We start from the raw sequence: 12,420 nt of genomic DNA, 5'->3' as shown, positions 1-12,420 counted from the left end.
TAGCACTGATTCATTTCTTACCATTCTGTGGGTTGACTGGGCTCCACCTACATTCAACTGGTGGCTGGAATGGGCAGGAAGGGCCAGGAAGGTCTTATTTACATGTCTGGGGGTATGGGTGCTATATGTCAGCTCTCCTCCCTTGGCCTTCTTCTCTGCATGATATCTTATACTCCATGCAGGATAGCCTGAAATTTATAGCATGGTAGTTGTGTTAAGCTGGTGCCAGTTCTTTAGCATTCTATTGGCTTGCCCATAATCAAGGGTTTTTTTGTTGGAGTAATGGCATTAGTGTACTGGGATGGGATGAAAATTGGTAGCTCTTTTTTGCAGACAGATTACCACAGGAGACTTTAGAAAGGAAAAGATTCTTGAGATGAGTCTTGAAGGCTGAGAAGTTCAGCAGGTGAATGGAGATTTAGGAGAAGAGAAGGAGCTCTTCAGAAAGAACAGCAGCAGCATAGCCATTGGGTATGCCAGGACATGTGGATTCCTGGGAGTATTTGGGGGAAGGAATGAGAAATGAACTGGCTAGGCAAACATGATTATAGAAAACCTTGTTATCAGAAGTAAAATAAACTCTTCTTCCAGGCCGCAGAATGCCCTTCTGCAGGTTTTATGCAGGGAAGCAGCTGCTCTTCACTCTCATTGATTCTTCTACTTTGTTTGCTTCATATGTTCTTGATCGATAAGCCTCCGTTGACTTCATTTCCTTATTCAATCCAGCTGTCAACCCATGGTACTTCAGCTGAATCTCTCTCACCAGTACTCTCGGTTCTCAACACTATATGAGTGTTGACCTTGTTATTCCATTATCCTAATCCTCAATTCTAGAATAATCTAGCCATCTGTTTGTTCTGGTCCTGGGACTAGGCATTGAATAATACTGAAACAAATCATATAACCATGCTGATTGCCTGCCTTATACATTTATGATTTCCAACTACTGACTCTCAGTATTGTCTAGCAAATCTTAACATATCCTTACCCATTCCCTATGCTGGTAATTTGTTACTACTCTTAACAACTTTTGCACTTAATGCTGCACTATTTTCTCTTAGCAGATTACCTTGAATACTTCACAGAGGAAATAGCTGTGATAGTTGTGAAAAATTTCCTTCACGACATCTCCTTGAAGTTCATTTATTCTTTCTCCTTCTGGATCATCCTGTTTCTTTCCTTCCAAATCCCTGCCATCATCCTAGGACTTATTTTACTTCTTCTATACCTCCAAATGTGTTTCTGACACATGGTATACATGTAGTAAATATGAATTAATGATCAATTTCTATTTGCCAATATTATGAATTCTTGTTAGCCCTCATCTTGCTTATGGTGTGGCAACACATTCCATTTTAAGGTCCTGTCCCTGGCTCTGTGGAAACTTTCAAACCACACATACAAGTGGACATAATGGCTGAGATTCTGTACTCCACAGATTTCTTCCAAAATCAATCTTATTCTATTTCCATTTTGGTTTGTTGGAGCCTTGCTGTACCAGTCAGTAAATATATTGGATACTATCACTGATTATATATATATGAACTTTTTGGAAATTATATTACTAAATAAAAATGATTATTATTTTTATTATGTTTTTCTTAAAGTGTGGTGCCCATTTAACACATGATAATCACAGATGTTTACAACAATAAAACTTTCTCATATGCTAGACAGACTATTACACAGGCAGGAACTATGGTCTACTGGCATATAATAGATAATAAATTTTTGTGGAGTGAATAGATGAATGTTCCTTATATATAACCCAGTCACAATTTTCTAAATGAACATAGAATGTATTTCTGATATTTCAAATTAAATTACCATCCATTGTTAGGGCTTGGACTTTTCACACATTCTAAGTGACTGTTACTATTGTTCTGGGGTTTTTTTTTACTTAAAAAATTTTTTTAAACACCTTTATTGGAGTATAATTGCTCTACAAAGTTGTGTTTCTGCTGTATAACAAAATGAATCAGCTATGTGTATACATATATCCCCATATCTCCTCCCTCTTGCGTCACCCTCCCACCCTCCCTATCCCACCCCTCTAGGTGGTTACAAAGCACCAAGCTGATCTTCCTGTGCTATGCAGCTTCTTCCCACTAGCTATCTGTTTTACATTTGGTAGTGTATATATGTCAATGCTACTCTTTCACTTTGTCCCAGCTTACCCTTCTCCATCCCTGTGTCCTCAAGTCCATTCTCTATGTCTGCTCTTTATTCCTGTCCAACCCCTAGGTTCTTCAGAACCATTGTTTTTTTTTAGGTTCCATATATATGTGTTAACATATATTTGTTTTTCTCTTTCTGACTTATTTCACTCTGTATGACAGACTCTAGGTCTATCCACCTCACTACAAATAACTCAATTTCATTTCTTTTTATGGCTGAGTAATATTCCATTGTATATATGTGCCACATTTTCTTTATCCATTCATCTGTCGATGGACACTTAGGTTGCTTCCATGTCCTGGCTATTGTAAATAGTGCTGCAATGAACATTGTGGTACATGAATCCCTGAATTACAGTTTTCTCAGGGTAGTGGGATTGCTGGGTTGTATGGTAGTTCTGTTTTCAGTTTGTTAAGGAACCTCCATACTGTTCTCCATAGTGGCTGTATCAATTTACATTCCCACCAACAGTGTGGGAGGGTTCCCTTTTCTCCACACCCTCCCCAGCATTTATTGTTTGTAGATTTTTGGATGATGGCCATTCTGACTGGTGTGAGGTAATACCTCATTATAGTTTTGAATTGCATTTCTCTAATGATTAGTGATGTTGAGCATCCTTTCATGTGTTTGTTGGCCATCTGTATATCTTCTTTGGAGAAATGTCTGTTTAGGTCTTCTGCCCATTTTTGGACTGGGTTGTTTGTTTTTTTGATATTGAGCTGGGTGAGCTTGTATATTTTGGAAATGAATCCTTTGTCAGTTGCTTTGTTTGAAAATATTTTCTCCCATTCTGAGGGTTGTCTTTTCGTCTTGTTTATGGTTTCCTTTGCTGTGCAAAAGCTTGTGTTTCATTAGGTACCATTTCTTTATTTTTGTTTTTATTTCCATTTCTCTAGGAGGTGGGTCAAAAAGGATCTTGCTGTGATTTATGTCATAGAGTGTTTTGCCTATGTTTTCCTCTAAGAGTTTTATAGTGTCTGGCCTTACACTTAGGTCTTTAATCCATTTTGAATTTATTTTTGTATATGGTATTAGGGAGCATTCTAATTTCATTCTTTCACATGTAGCTGTCCAGTTTTCCCAACACCACTTATTGAAGAGGCTGTCTTCTCTCCATTGTATATTCTTGCCTCATTTATCAAAGATAAGGTGACCGTTTGTGCATGGGTTTATCTCTGGGCTTTCTATCCTGTTCCATTGATCTATATTTCTGTTTCTGTGTCATTAGCATACTGTCTTGATTACTGTAGCTTTGTAGTATAGTCTGAAGTCAGGGAGCCTGATTCCTCTAGCTCCATTTCTCTTTCTCATGACTGCTTTGGCTATTCGGGGTCTTCTGTGTTTCCATACAAATTGTGAAATTTTTTGTTCTAGTTCTGTGAAAAACGCCACTGGTAGTTTGATAGGGATTGCATTGAATCTGTAGATAGCTTTGGGTAGTATAGGCATTTTCACAGTGTTAATTCTTCCAATCCAAGAACATGGTATATCTCTCCATCTGTTTGTTTTGTCTTTAATTTCTTTCATCTGTGTCTTACGGTTTTCTGCATACAGGTCTTTTGTCCCCTTAGGTAGGTTTATTCCAAGGTATTTTATTCTTTTGGTTGTAAGTGGGAGTGTTTCCTTAATTTCACTTTCAGATTTTTCATTATTAGCGTATAGGAAGGCAAGAGATTTCTGTGCATTAATTTTGTATCCTGCTACTTTACCAAATTCATTGATTAGCTCTACTAGTTTTCTGGTAGCATCTTTAGGATTCTCTATATATAGTGTCATGTCATCTGCAAACAGTGACAGTTTTACTTCTTCTTTTCCAATTTGGATTCTTTTTATTTCTTTTTCTCCTCTGATTGCTGTGGCTAAAACTTCCAAAACCATATTGAATAATAGTAGTGAGAGTGGGCAACCTTGTCTTGTTCCTGATCTTAGTGGAGATGGTTTCAGTTTTTCACCATTGAGAAAGATGTTGTCTGTGGGTTTGTCATATATGGCCTTTATTATGTTGAGGTAGGTTCCCTCTATGCCTACTCTCTGGAGAGTTTTTATCCTAAATGAGTGTTGAATTTGGTCAAAAGCTTTTTCTGCATCTATTGAGATGATCATATGGTTTTTATCACTCAGTTTGTTAATATGGTGTATCACATTGATTGATTTGTATATATTGAAGAATCCTTGCATTCCTGGGATAAACCCCACTGATCATTTTCATTTTGGATGTTCTGTCCACTGGTGAAAGTGGGGTGTTAAAGTCCCCTACTATTACTGTTTTACTGTCAATTTCCCCTTTTATGGCTGTTAGCATTTGGCTTATGTATTGAGGTGCTCCTATGGTGGGTGAATAAATATTTACAATTGTTACATCTTTTTGTTGGATTGATCCCTTGATCATTATGTAGTGTCCTTCTTTGTCTCTTGTAATAGTCTTTGTTTTAAAGTCTATTTTGTCTGATATGAGAATTGCTACGCCAGCTTTCTTTTGACTTCCATTTGCGTGGAATATCTTTTTCCATCCCCTTACTTTCAGTCTGTATGTGTCCCTAGGTCTGAAGTGGGTCTCTTGTAGACAGCATATATACGGGTCTTCTTTTTGTATCCATTTAGCCAGTCTCTGTCTTTTGGTGGGAGCATTTAATCCATTTACATTTAAGGTAATTATCGATATGTATGTTCCTATTACCATTTTCTCAATTGTTTGGGGCTTGTTATTGTAGGTCTTTTCCTTCTCTTGTGTTTCCTGCCTAGAGAAGTTCCTGTAGCATTTGTTGTAAAGCTGGTCTGGTGGTGCTGAATTCTCTCAACTTTTGCTTGTCTGTAAAGGTTTTAATTTCTCCATCGAATCTGAATGAGATCCTTGCTAGGTAGATTAATCTTGGTTGTACGTTATTCCCTTTCATCACTTGAAATATGTCCTGCCATTCCCTTCTGGCTTACAGAGTTTCTGCCTGAAGATCAGCTGTTAACTTTATCGGGATTCCCTTGTATGTTATTTGTTGCTTTTCCCTTGCTGCTTTTAATATTTTTTCTTTGTATTTAATTTTTAATAGTTTGATTAATGTGTCTTGGTGTGTTTCTCCTTGGATTTATCCTCTATGGGATACTCTGCACTTCCTGGACTTGATTGACTATTTCCTTTCCCATATTAGGGAAGTTTTCAACTATAATCTCTTCAAATATTTTCTTAGTCCCTTTCTTGTTCTCTTCTTCTTCTGGGACCCCTATAATTTGAATGTTGGTGAGTTTAATGTTGTCCCAGAGTGCTCTGAGACTGTCCTCAATTCTTTTCGCTCTGCAGTAGTTATTTCCACTATTTTATCTTCCAGGTCACTTTTCTGTTCTTCTATTCTTATCTGAATACCTGTTCAGGTATTCTGTTATAGATTCCTTCTAGAGAATTTTTAATTTAATTCATTGTGTTGTTCCTCATTGTTTATTTGCTCTTTAGTTTTTCTAGGTTCTTGTTAAGCATTTCTTGTATTTTCTCCATTCTATTTCCAAGATTTTGGATCATCTTCACTATCATTACTCTGAATTATTTTTCAGGTAGACTGCCTATTTCCTCTTCATTTGTTTGGTCTGCTGGGTTTTTACCTTGCTCCTTCATCTGCTGCATATTTCTCTGTGTTTTCATTTTGTTTAACTTACTGTGTTTGGCGTCTCCTTTTTTGCAGGCTGCACGTTCGTAGTTCCCATTGTTTTTGGTGTCTGCTGCCAGTGGATGAGGTTGGTTCAGTGGCTTGTGTAGGCTTCCTGGTGGAGGGGACTGGTGCCTGTGTTCTGGTGTGTGGGGCTGGATCTTGTCTTTCTGGTGGGAAGGGCCATGTCTGGTAGTGTGTTTTGGGGTGTCTGTGAACTTAATATGATTTTAGGCAACCTCTCTGCTAATGGGTGGTGTTGTGTTCCTGTCTTGCTAGTTGTTTGGCATTTGCATCCAGCGCTGGAGTTTGCTGGCCGTCGGGTGGAGCTGGGTCTTAGTGTTGAGATGGAGATCTCTGGGAGAGCTCTCACCGATTGATATTATGTGGGGCTGGGAAGTCTCTGGTGGTCCAGTGTCCTGAATTTGGCTCTCCCACCTCAGAGGCTCAGGCCCGACACTAGGCCGGAGCACCAAGACCCTGTCAGCCACACAGCTCAGAAGAAAAAGGAGAAAAATATAAAAAATAAATTAATTAAGTAAAAGTAATTATTAAAATAAAATAATAATAATAAAAAAGGAGAGCAACCAAACCAATAAACAAATCTACCAATGATAATAGGCCCTAAAAACTGCACTGAGATAAACATAAAAATCAGAAACAAATCTGTCACAGACAGCAAACCCCATGTCTACAGTTCCTCCCAAAGTCCACCTCCTCAATTTTGGGATGATTCATTGTCTATTCAGGTATTCCAAAGATGCAGGTACATCAAGTTGATTGTAGGGATTTAATCCGCTGCTCCTGAGGCTGGGGAGAGATTTCCCTTTCTCTTCTTTGTTCGCAGAGCTCCTGGGGTTCAGCTTTGGGTTTGGCCCCACCTCTGCATATAGGTCGCCCTCAGGCATGTGTTCCCGCCCAGACAGGATGGGGATAAAGCAGCAGCTGATTAGGGGGCTCTGGCTCCTTCAGGCCGGGGGTAGGGAGGGGTATGTAGGTAGTTAACAATTGGAATGTGAGGCGAGCCTGCAGCGGCAGAGGCCGGCGTGATGTTGCCCCAGCCTGAGGCGCGCCATGTGTTCTCCCGGGGAAGTTGTCCCTGCATCACAGGACCCTGGCAGTGGCAGGCTGCACATTCTCCCAGGAGGGGAGGTGCACACAGGCTTCTTGGTGGCTGCAGCACAGCGTTAGCATTTCATGCCTGTCTCTGGGATCCAAGCTGATAGCCACGGCTCGCGCCCGTCTCTGAAGCTCATTTAGGCGGTACTCTGAATCCCCTCTCCTCGCGCACCCCGAAACAATGGTCTCTTGCCTTCTAGGCAGGTCCAGACTTTTTCCTGGACTCCCTCCCGGCTAGCTGTGGCGCACTAGCCCCTTCAGGCTGTGGTCATGCAGCCGACCCCAGTCCTCTTCCTGGGATCCAACCGAAGCCCGAGCCTCAGCTCCCGGCCCCCGCCCGCCCCGCCGGGTGTGCAGACAAGCCTCTCGGGCTGGTGAGTGCTGGTCGGCACTGATCCTCTGTGTGGGAATCTCTCCACTTTGCCCTCTGCACTGCACTCTCCTCCGTGGCTCCGAAGCTTCCCCCCAACCCACCCCCCAGTCTCCGCCAATGAAGGGGCTTCTAGTGTATGTAAACTTTTCCTCCTTCACAGCTCCCTCCCAGATGTGCAGGCCTCGTCCCTATTCTTTTGTCTCTGTTTGTTCTTTTTTCTTTTGCCCTACCCAGGTACGGGGAGAGTTTCTTGCCTTTTGGGAAGTCTGAGGTCTTCTGCCAGCGTTCAGTAGGTGTTCTGTAGGAGTTTGTTCCACGCGTCGATGTATTTTTGATGTATCTGTGGGGAGGAAGGTGATCTCCATGTCTTACTCCTCTGCCATCTTGAAGATCCCCCTCCTCTTCTTATTGAAAGGAAAAAAAACTCTACCAATTGGTACAGCAGTTCACAGGTAAATTTTGTTTCATTTCTCTGGTAAATTTCATCTGTCAGAGTGTTGTTTTAGATATGGTTTTTCTGTAGAAGCACACATAAAGTCATGAAGAGTTTGAACTTAAACTCATGCTGTAAAAATAGGCACTTATTGACCTTCAGATTTTCTAAGTTTTATCTTACAGACTGTGAGCTCCTTTAATAGCATCAAGCGAAGGAAGCTGCAACAGCATCCCCTGTACTGCATACCTTTGGGATCTTCCTGTATAATGTTGACATTCAGTCTCAACCAACCTGACAATAAAATGATCCATTTAACCAACACAAGCGGATAGAGGAGGAAACACTGCATCTTTTCACTCTGCCTCCCACTCCCAGAGCCAGTCCGATGCTTCCTCTGGGCCAACCACAGGCACACATAAAGCACTTCGTCAACAATTTTCCATGTTTTCTGTTAAATTGGGTTTACTCTTCTTACGTGAATTTCCCCCTAGGTACTTTTTCCAAATAGCACAGAAAGTATTTGAGGTGAACTAAAACTTTTTAATAATAAACTTTGTGGTTATAAAGCCCTAGGACTAAGAAACACTTACCAAGAAAAAAAAATGACCAGCTTTACCATTATATATACAGGACTACTAAGGAGTTTAGGAAAAATTACTGATGTTTACTAAAAACATATATATATATATATATATATATATATATATATATACCTAAGTTTTAAAATCCAGCTTTTCAAAATGCCAGTATTGTCCAGTTAAGGACTTTTATAAATCCCTTGGAGACCTCCATAAAATAAGTATTTTAATCACTAAGAGTACTGAGTAAAATTTTTGCTTCCTTAATTCTGTTCCCTGGCAGTTCTGTTTATTTTTTTTAAAAAAAAGCATAAAAAGCAATTGTCTTTTTACCTAAATAGTCTATGACCATTATGGTTGCTTACTTAGATTTCTTTTCTTTCATACCGAAAATAAATCATTCCTTATTAGGTCACGTTTTGTTGCCACTGTAGAATTCTAGAAGGACCAGACAGAATTGAAAGACTGGAAAATTCTGACTATATTATAGATAATAGTGTAATTATCGGAGAAGAACCCGAAGTACCAGTGTCCCTAAAGTATTTTTTTATCAACTTGTCAAGGTACCTAAAAACTCCATCATCCTTCTCTTTTAAAGCCCTCATTTTCTTGAATTCTCTTATTAAAATAAAAATGTTATTGATAGGCTAACATGTATGTCAGTGACAAAAGTAGGATTCTAACTAAAAAAACGACACCTGGGCAGAAAGATTTTTGGTAGGAAATGGTGGCAGAAAGACTGTCAGGAAAGAATGCAATGTTCAATGAAAAACTCAACTTAGCTATAGATGGTATGAGGACTGGGTCTTATATCAGTCAGCAGTCTTTCAATTGCAATATTCAGAAAATACAATAGAAAGTGTCTAAAACAAAAATGGAATTTATTGGCTCTCATGGCCTGTGTGCCACTTATCAAATTATTGCCTCTCGGCTTCAAATTCACCTTTCAGTTTCTTTTAGTGTTTTTCTCCTTTAAAGTGAGACCTGTGTTAAGCTTTCTCAGTAGAGGGCGCTGGAGGGACCTTGCAGGAGGAAGGTGCTCTCCTACCTTGTCTGGCTGATGCCTGGTGGGCTAGCAGTGTGGGTATCAGGCAAATCTCTGTCCCAGTCATATGCCCAGAACATGGTCATTTGGTAACCTTTCAGCCTTGGCCTGGCAATAACCTAATTGCTGTGCACTTGACGTGGATATTAGCACTCTAAAGCCTTCCTGTCTGAATCAGTGCCCCATTTCCCTTTGTAAGTTCTTGTGCAAACTGCCAGTGCCCTAGAGGATTTCCATCAAGCCAGCCACTGCTCCCTCTGTAAGCCTTGCTTGCTTTGACTGTGCCCAGAAGGTTTCTGTCCTTTACCATTGCAGATTACCTGCTGCTTACCTACCTGCACTCCACAGAGTTGCTTCCTAATTGCCCAGCAACTGCAGAACAGCTCCAGTCTGGGAAACCCAGTTCATTTCTGAGTTATCCAGTGTAACAAACTATGCTTTCTTCTAGAAGGTCTGAACCCCAGCCTTGGGGATGAGACCCCCTCCCAAGTTTTATCCTTCCTTAGATATTCTTCCTCAGCCCTAGGGTACCATATAAAATTTGCCTATGTCTTATACTCACTTAGTATAGTTTAATAATTTTTAATATCAAGCTTTCCATGTTTATCTTTCTATATGGTTTTTGTCTCCTAACTGGACCCAGACTAATACACTTTGACTCAGGGTTCAAAAATTATTACCAGGATTAGTCTTTAGGCTGTGCTTCCTTTAGATTGTCTCTATCTCATCCAGGCTCCCTTTCTGTGGCTCACATATTTCAATACCATCAAATATATTTGAAGAGTCAATGCTTCTTTTTCCCAGAAGCCCCAGCTAATATTTCCTAACATGTCAGTAGCTAGGCTTGGGTTACATGCACATCCCTGATCCTATTTACTTAGTCCACTAGGGATTCTCAGTTTCCTCCTTTGTACTTACATGGATTCAGTCACTTCCACATTCTAGGGTTTGCCACTTACAACACCCTACTTTTGGTATCAGTTTCTACATCAGTTATGAATTTTGTTGTTCCAAGTGACAGTAACCCAACTCAAACTGGCTTAAATAAAAACAGGGAATTTACTGACTCATGCAACTGAAAAGTCCACAGGTGAGCCTGGCTTCATGTGCAACTTGATTCAGTGCTCATATTATATCACCAAGAGCCCCTTCTGGGTTGCTTCTATTCTCAGGCTGACTTTCCTTATTAGCATAATGGAGAGGGCAGTTCCCGTTGTCAGATCTTTACATTACTAAATCCAGTTAAAGAGTCAAAGCTTCTGTTTTCTCTCAAAGCTTTCTCTTCTTTTTGGGAGCATATGTCCCAATGGGGTGTTGTGATGGTTAAGTGGGGTAATATTTGTTATGTTAATGATTGTTATTATTAGCCCATTAACTCTATTAACTCTTGTCTGTCTCTGTACCAAGCACTGTGGTCAAGTGGATAGAATATCTGGACCATTTTAGGGTCCTCTTTTAGAGTTGGAGGTGAAAATGTTCAATCCCATACAATCTATACATTTGACAGTGAAGATGTATAAATTTTCTAAAGGAACAATATAGTACTTTTTTCCAGAAATAAGAGGGAAAAGCTGGGAAGGCAGTTGTGATGGTTCATTTTATGTATCAACTGGTCTGGACCATGGGGTGCTCAAATGTTTGGTCAAACATTATTCTGAGTACGTTTGTGAAGGTGTTTTTGGATGAAATTAACATTTGAATAGGTAGACTGAGTTAAGCAGATTGCTCTGCCTTATGTGGCTGAGTCTCATCCAATCAATTGAAGGCCTGAATAGAAAAAAGGGAAGACCCTCCCATGAGTAAGAGGGAACTCCTCCTGCCTGACTGATGAACTGGAACATCAGTCTCTTCCTATCTTTGGATGAAACATTGGCTCTTACGGGGTCTTAAGCCTACCAGCTTTGGGGCTTGAACTGCACCACTGGCTCTCCTGGGTCTCCAGCTTGCCAACTATAGATCTTGGGACTTGTCAGCCATCATAATAACATGAGCCAATTTCTTATACTACATCTTGAGTCTGTCAATCTTTATCTATCTATCTACCTATCTATCTATCTACATCCTGTTAGTTCTGTGTCAGTATTGATCTCTGAGAAGGAAGGGAAAAGAGGAAGGAGACAGTATGGGCAGGGGTGAGAGTGGAGGAAGACATGAAAAATGGAAAAAAGTTGGGGAAGAAACAACTTCTGGTTTCACAACACAATTTTGTCTTGGGCTGTGCAATATTGTGATTTGTAAGAAATATATAATTGGTCACTCAGGTGTATTTCTTGTACATATTTGGTCTTCGTCTATGCTTCCTGGCTCACAGTTCTCAAAACCCTTGGAATTTCTTGAGTGATACGAGCAATGGGAACATTTTTTATTATAATATTTGGTCTCTTGTCCTCAGTTTCTGAAAACACTTCGGAGCCATAAAGGTGAAATGAGTGTCTTGTTATCCATAACAAGCCTCTTTCAATCACAGCTGAGTTTATGTTAATGAGGTGACTTTTGGATATCCCCTAAAAATGTGGGTTGGGGTAGTTACTGTGGTACCAACCTTAAATGGAGGGTTGAAACTTTCAGTGCCACCCCCTGATTTCTGGGGAGGGGCTGGAGGTTGAATCAATCACCAATGGCCAGTGATTCAATCAATCATGCCTGTGTAGTGAATCCTCCTTAAAACCAAAAGGGGGAGATTTGGAGAACTTCCTGGTTGGTGAACCAAAATGCTACTATATACTACTAAGTCAGGCCTCAAACCCCACTAGGACAGAGACTCCTTTGTTAAGGGCTTCACCCTATGTACTTCTTCACGAGGTTGCTGATTTGTATCCTTTAATATCTTTTGTAATAAACTGCAGTCTAGCAAGCAGACTAGTTCCCTGAGTTCTGTGATCTGTTCTAGCAAATTAATGGGACCCAAGGAGAGGGTCATGGGAACCTGTGATTTATAGCCAGTTAATCAGAAGCCTAGGTAATGACCTGGGTTTGTGATTGGCACCTGAAGTGGAGGACAGTCTTGTGGGATTGATCCCTTAACTTGTGGAATCTAATACTATCTTTGGGTAGACAGT

At 40.3% G+C, this 12,420-nt stretch overlaps 1 long non-coding RNA gene across 3 annotated transcripts in view; it reads left to right on the top strand.

Moving 5' to 3' along the window:
* The window catches only part of LOC109547422 (uncharacterized), a 243,337-nt gene that overhangs the window by 16,145 nt on the left and 214,772 nt on the right, over positions 1-12,420 (top strand). The window contains exons 3-4 of one of the 3 annotated variants that reach the window (XR_004528532.2): positions 7,537-7,754; positions 7,908-8,383. The exons of 1 other annotated variant lie outside the window; for it this stretch is intronic. This is a non-coding gene — a long non-coding RNA (uncharacterized lncRNA). Of the gene's footprint in view, positions 1-7,536; positions 7,755-7,907; positions 8,384-12,420 lie in introns of those variants that run through there. One more of the 3 variants, XR_012324279.1, reaches the window with a different exon arrangement.

The sequence above is a fragment of the Tursiops truncatus genome, chromosome 1 (genome assembly GCF_011762595.2).
Source record: "Tursiops truncatus isolate mTurTru1 chromosome 1, mTurTru1.mat.Y, whole genome shotgun sequence".
Lineage (NCBI taxonomy): Eukaryota > Metazoa > Chordata > Mammalia > Artiodactyla > Delphinidae > Tursiops > Tursiops truncatus.
This window is presented reverse-complemented; position numbering and strand designations above follow the sequence as displayed.